Raw genomic sequence first — 7,500 nt, 5'->3', positions numbered from 1 at the left:
TATATATATATAATAATAAGGATATATACAGGATATAAATATAAATGATTAAAATATTACAAAACATATTAATTTCTAGCCAACATGAAGATTTAAAAACCACTGCCTTACTTTCTTCAGGCTTTTTCAGTTCATTCAATTTGCTTTTGTATAATATTATTATTAGCAGTATTATTTATTATATCCATATTTATATGTTTTATTAAAAACAAGCTTAGATTTGCCCACCTTTCAGGTTTTAGACCATATCAGGCATGGCAGGTGTATTTAGAAATAACTCAGGTTTTTGATCACACTTGGTTATTATTGTTCATTTATTCGTTTGCTAGAAATTAGAACTGAATTTAGAAATAGTTTTGAAACAAATCTTTGCGCTTAAAACACGAAATTAATTATTTATAGGCTAATTGATGTCTGTGCGTAAAGGTTTCCCTATCCAAGAGAGCAAAAGCGAAAGTGAACTTTACGTCAAAATGCGCTTATGGCACGACACAGCTGGCTCTTAAAGGGAATGGGAGATGAGACTCTAATTGGTTTATTCTCAAAACACACCTATAACTGATTAGGAAAATAAACTCAACCCTTTTATACCATGCGCCATGGCGCAAAGCGGATTTTCCCATCCTTAAATTAGCAAAAACGCGTTCTGACACGCTCTGAAAGCGTTTGCGCCCTGCGTTTTGCGCATAGACCGTCAAAATAGAGCCCCATGTGTGTTATAGTGTGGTCTAATCAGGGTGCGAATTATACATTGACATTCAGGGGGGGAGGGGTCAACTTTTTCGCTAGGGTTTTGTAGTACACGCTTCAGTGAATCATTCTGTCATTAAAACATTACATCTAATTTCTTAATCAAATGTATTTACGTTTTCAGTGTTTTGTGGGATATCTTGTGTATTCTGACCTACAGTATCTGATTAGTAAGGCCAGACAGAATCTGCAGACATTTTTTGCAATTTCTGTGGAGAATTTTGTATAAAATCTGCAGATTTTTGCGGGATAATTTTGGAGCATGGAGGTCGGGGATAGCATTTCTGGACTGGGTAACTGGAGTGGTGGTTCCCATTTTTAAGAAGGGGGGACCGGAGTGTGTGCTCCAACTATAGGGGATCACACCCCTCAGCCTCCTGGGGAAAGTCTATGCAAGGGTACTTGAGAGGAGGATCCGGCTGAACCTAGGATCCAGGAGGAACAATGCGGTTTTTGTCTGGGTCGTTGTACACTGGACCAGCTCTATACCCTCTCCAGGGTGCTCGAGAGTTCATGGGAGTATGCCCAATCAGTCCACATGTGTTTTGTGAACTTGGAGAAGGCATTCAATCGTGTCCCTCGTGGCATTCTGTGGAGGGTGCTCTGGGAGTATGGGGTCAGAGGTGTTCTGTTAAGGGCCGTCTCATCCCTGTATGAACAGAGTAGGAGTCTGGTTCGCATTGCCGGCAATAAGTCAGACTTGTTTCCAGTGCATGTAGGACTCCGGCAGGGCTGCCCCTTGTCACCAACTCTATTCATAATTTTTATGGACAGAATTTTAAGGCGCAGCCTTGGGCTGGAGGGGGTCCGGTTCGGGGACCACAAGATTTCATCTCTGTTATTCGCAGACGATGTTGTTCTGTTGGCTTCATCGAACCCAGACCTAGGGTGGTTTGCTAGCGAGTGTGACACGGTTGGGATGAGAATCAGCACCTCCAAGTCTGAGGCCATGGTGCTCCACCGAAAAAAGGTGGTTTGCCAGGTGGAGGAGTTCAGGTTTTTCGAATGAGGGAAGGATGGAACGTGAGATTGATAGGCGAATTGGTGCAGCGGCAGCAGTAATGCGGTCGATGAACCGATCCGTTGTGGTAAAGAAGGAGCTGAGTCGAAAGGCAAAGCTTTCGATTTACCGGTCAATCTACGTTCCTACTCTCACCTATAGTCATGAGCTTTGGGTCATGACCGAAAGGACAAGATCCCGGATACAAACGGCCAAAATGAGTTTCCTTCGAAGGGTGGCAGGGCGCACTCTTATGGATAGGGTGAGGAGCTCTGACACCCGGGAGGAGCTCAGAGTAGAGCCGTTGCTCCTCCACATCGAGTAAAGTCAGCTGAGGTGGCTCGGGCACCGGATGCCTCCTGGACGCCTACCTAGGGAGGTGTTCCAGGCATGTCACACCGGAAGGAGGCCTCGGGGAAGACCCAGGACACGCTGGAGGGACTATGTCTCTCGGCTGGCCTGGGAACGCCTCGTGATCCCCCCGTAGGAGTCGGAGGAAGTGTCTGGGGAGAGGGAAGTCTGGGATTCTCTCCTGAAACTGCTGCCCCCCGCGACCCGGCTCCAGAAAAGCGGAAGAAAATGAATGAATGAATGAATGAATGACCTAAAAACATACTATATGAAAAAAAAAAAATTATACATTTTTAACTTTTATCTACTGTTTACAATGCAAATCCAATGAGATCCATTTATTTGGTAAACAAAGCAAGTCTCTCATACAATATTTATACTAAAAGACAGAAAATATTACTGTAACAAATGGTATTGTAAATAAACCATATGAACATTTTCTTATTAGTCAATAATATTACTGAAATTAATTAAAAAAATGAATAATTATAAATTTACACACATTTACACAAGTAACTAAATAGACTCAATGATTGGCTAAATATCTGCGAATTTCCGCGCACACAGATTCCGTGTGGGCCTACTGATAAGCTGCGTCTGAGGTTACTGTAAGTCAAACTATGCATCTAATTTGACTACTTTTAGGCTATATGTAGAAATAAACAGCTATTTTATGTGAGAATAGTTATCTATCGGTGCTCTATATTTGCTGGATTCAGACTTTTAAATGATTGGCGTGATTATGCATTCACAGTGGTATGAACCATTGGGTGGTCAAATGTACAGTTGAAGTCAGAATTATTAGCCCTCCTTTGAATTTTTTTTCATGAAGAAAAAAACAGAGCAAGGAAATTTTCACAGTATGTCTGATAATATTTTTTCTTCTGAAGAAAGTCTTGTTTTATTTCGCCTAGTATAAAAGCCGATTTTATATTTTTATTAAAACCATTTTAAGGTCAATATTATTAGCCCCCTTTAAGTTATTTTTTTTTTCTCGATAGTCTACAGAACAAACCATCATTATACAATAACTTGCCTTATTACCTGTCTAGTTAACCTAATTAACCCAGATAAGACTTTACATGTCTTGAAGAATATCTAGTATAATATTATTTACTGTCATCATGACAAAGATAAAATAAATCAGTTATTAAAAATGAGTTATTAAAACTATTATGATTAGAAATGTGTTGAAAAATATCTGCTCTCCGTTAAACAGAAATTGGGGAAAAAATAATTCAGGGGGGCTATTAAATTTGACTAACTATATATATATATAATAACAATAATAGTAATATAATAATTTGCTCTGCTTTGTATTTTAAATCATAATGTTGACCAATAAAATTGATATAAAAAATTTAATTAATTATATATATATAATTACATTTTTATATCAATTTTAATGATCAACAATATAATTTAAAATACAAAGCAGAGCAAATTATTTCTCAGTATTAAAGAGCTGACGTCCTATTAGATGTTGTTTTGATGTCCTTCAGGGGGGATCAAGCATTAATTAGGGGGGTCAATCCCCCAAATCCCCCAGTAATTCACACCCTGGGTCTATTTAGTGTTTTTTTTTAATTGTTATATATATATTTTTTCTATCTGTACTGTTATTTTCTCTTTCACTCGTTTGTTTAACTGTCATATAAATCTCATAATTTTTATAAATATATAAAAACATACACAAGTATACACAACAACTCACTGAGCAACACTGTTAACATTCTTTCATATTTTCCTTTGGCTTAGTCTCTGTTTTTAGAGATTAGTCAGCTAATCCAGCATATGTTTTTAAGCAACGAATGCCCTTCCAGCTGCAACCCAGTATTGGGAAACACCCATACACTCATTCACTCACACACTACTGCCAATTTAGTTTATTCAATTCACCTAAAGCGCATGTGTTTGGACTGTGGGGGAAACTGGAGCACCCGGAGGAAACCTACGCCAACATGGGGAGAACATGCAAACTCCACACAGAAATGGCAACTGGCCCAGCCGGGACTCAAAGCAGTGACCTTCTTGTTGTGAGGCGACAGTGCTAACCACTGAGCCACTATGCCGCCCCCTCACTGTTTACACCTCCTTGTAATTTAGCTGTCCAAATCTGAAAACCTCTCTCTGAACTTATTCCTACTTTGGAGTAATGCGTTCTGGGAGCCGCCGGGTCAGACTGAGGTATAAATAAGTCATGTTTTTGCAGAGTTTGCACATAAACACAAAGGTTTCATATCTAGCAGCTGTAAATGAAGACACTACATAATGTGCAATATTGTTTCACGACTAAACATATTTTCATTTAGAGTTGAAGTTAGAATTATTCGCCCTCCTGTGATTTGTTTAATTTATTTTTTAAATATTTATGTTTAAGACAGCAAGGAATTTTTTATAGTATTTTCCATAATATTTTTTCTTCTAGAGAAAGTCTTATTTGTTTTATTTCGGCTAGAATAAAAGCAGTTTTTAATTTTTTAAATCCATTTTAAGGTCAATATTATTATTAATAAACCATCTTTGTACAATGACTAGCCTAATTAACCTAGTTAAGCTTTTAAATGTCACTTTAAGCTGAATACTAGTGCCTTGAAAAATATCTAGTCAAATAATATTTACTGTCATCATGGGAAAGATTAAATAAATCAGTTATTAGAAATGAGTTAATTAAACTATTATGATAGAAATGAATTGAAAAAAATCTCTCCATTTTTCTTTTTCATTTACTTTTTTTTTCATTTTTCTTTTCTTTTTTGGTCTCTTCTTTGAGTCTCGGTTTCCAAGGTTTCCTTTTTTACTGAAGGAATATTTCCTTTTCTTCTCTGCTAATGGCTGAAGAGACGAAGACAAATCGGGCGCAATAGAAATATCTGTATTGAAAAGACAAGTGAAGCGGAATCAAATAAAGTGAAATTTAGCTACATTCAGTGTCAAACGCAATAGTGAAGTTGATCTGGAGTGATCTAAATGGAATCAAATTAAATTTAAATAAATCTATACAGGGCGGCATGGTGGCTCAGTGGTTAGCACTGTCGCATTACAGCAAGAAGGTTGCTGGTTCGAGTCCCGGCTGGGTCAGTTGGCATTTCTGTGTGGAGTTTGCATGTTCTCCCCGTGTTGGCGTGGGTTTCTTCCAGGTTCTCCGGTTTCCCCCACAAGTCCAAACACATGTGCTATAGGGGAATTGGATAAACTAAATTGGCTGTAGTGTATGTGTGTGAATGTGAGAGTGTATTGGTGTTTCCCAGTACTGGGTTGTGTCTGGAAGGGCATCCACTGCGTAAAACATATTCTAGATAAGTTGGCGGTTCATTCTGCTGTGGCAACCTCTGTAAAATAAGGGACTAAGCTGAAGGAAAATGAATGAATTAAATTGATTTCATTAAAAGTCAAATGTATTTTGATCAGAAACTAGAGTAAAAAAGATGTTCTGCACACATCCTTGGATTAAAAAAAACATAATTGTTATTATTTTAATAATAATTGGTGGTTATTTCTGTTGAGCAAGGGTGTATTAACATGATCAAAGTTAAAATATTTAATGTTGAGAACTTTCTTTGCATATTTTTTTGTGTTTTCCACTAAAAATTGAAGCAGCACAACTGTTTCCAACATTACTTTCAATAATAAGAAATATCGCTCAGCCAGCTAGCTCTCTGCAACTCTCACATGGTCGCCCACTGAAGCTAAGCAGGGCTGCGCCCGGTCAGTGCCTGGACCACATGGAGAAACTAGGTTGCTGCCAGAAGTGGTGTTGGTGAGGCCAGCAGGTGGCGCTCAAGCTGAGATCTGAGTCCTAACACCCCAGTATAGTGAAGGGGACTCTATACTGCTTAGTGAGCGCCGTCTTTCGGATGAGACGTCCTGACTCTCTGGTCGTTAAAAATCCCAGGATGTCCTTCAAAAAAGCCGGGGTTTAACCCTGGCTAAATTTGCCCACTGCTCTCTGGCCATCATGCCCTCCTCACCATCCCAATTAGCTTAATCACTCTGTCTCCTCTCCACCAATCAGCTGGTGTGTGGTCTGGCGTAATATGGCTGCCATCGCGTCATCCAGGTGGATGCTGCACAGTGGTGGAGGATAGGAGATTCCCCCCAAAAACGTGTAGAGTTTTAAGTGTCAAAAAGTGCGCTATATAGATGTTATGAATTGTTATTATTACCCAAAGTAATGATAATAGCAAAAATAAATGTCATTTAAAAATACAAATATTCTCATTTTTAAATACCAGCTTATTATCGGTTCCCTGAATTTGGATAAATATGTATGTGCTTTGAAAAGATAAATGAATTTGTGCTAATCTTATAAACTACAAGTAACAGAATGTCTTCAAAATTTCAAGAATATTATCATTTAAAGCGTTTGTTTGCTAAAATAGGTCAATAGGTCAATATAAAATAATCTATTTTTCTAATATTTGGGGGAAGAGTTAATATTAAAATAATACATTTTAATTTAAATTGACCTACAGCCATATCCACCAAATAAACGCTTACAATTTGCAGACATGGTATCAGTAGTTTTACCATTTTAATTAAAACGCACACCTATTAAATGACAAATAATTCAGATTTCGTTTTTTACAGCTGTATGATCATATAGTGTTTTTACATTTGTACATAGAGTCTTTGTCAATGATCATATTTCACAATAAGGATTTACAAATAATATAATAAAATAGGGGGCGACACGGTGGCTCAGTGGTTAGCACTGTCACCTCGGCTCACAGCAAGAAGGTCGCCGATTCGAGTCCCGACTGGCATTTCTATGTGGAGTTTGCATGTTCTCCCAGTGTTGGCGTGGGTTTCCTCCAAGAGCTCCGGTATCCCCCACAGTCCAAACACGTGGTATAGGGGAATTATCTAAATTTGCCGTAGTGTATAACTGTATGCATGTTTCCCAGTGCTGGGTTGCAGCTGGAAGGACATCCGCTGTGTAAAACATATGCTGGAATAGTTGGCGGTTCATTCCGCTGTGTTAACTCTTGATAAATAGGGGACTAAGTCGAAGAAAAATGAATGAATGAATAAAACAGTATTTACGATCAGTTTTCACACACACACACACACACAAACACACACACAAACACACACAAATATATATCTAACACTTTTACCAACCCCAAACTTAAATAAATGCTGTTAAATATGACAGAATTTAGACGACATACAGAAATTAATAAGAGTAATTTCCACACATCAGCACACACACACACAAACACACACACACAGAATCAAGTGTGTGTTAAGCAGTGCTTATGCCTTATGTACTATTACTACTACTGAGTCAGCCACCTAAAACACACACGGTCACACATACACACAGTCATACACACTCCAATTTCCCATTCATCCCAGCTGTCCATCTCGGCCTCAAAAAAAAACGCACATGCACA

The 7,500-nt window shown here is 38.3% G+C and overlaps 1 protein-coding gene across 9 annotated transcripts in view; it reads right to left on the bottom strand.

Moving 5' to 3' along the window:
• The window catches only part of rhbdl1 (rhomboid, veinlet-like 1 (Drosophila)), a 65,382-nt gene that overhangs the window by 43,275 nt on the left and 14,607 nt on the right, over window positions 1–7,500 (bottom strand). The window lies entirely within an intron of this gene.

Source organism: Danio rerio, chromosome 24 (genome assembly GCF_049306965.1).
Source record: "Danio rerio strain Tuebingen ecotype United States chromosome 24, GRCz12tu, whole genome shotgun sequence".
Taxonomy (NCBI): Eukaryota; Metazoa; Chordata; class Actinopteri; order Cypriniformes; family Danionidae; genus Danio; species Danio rerio.
This window is presented reverse-complemented; position numbering and strand designations above follow the sequence as displayed.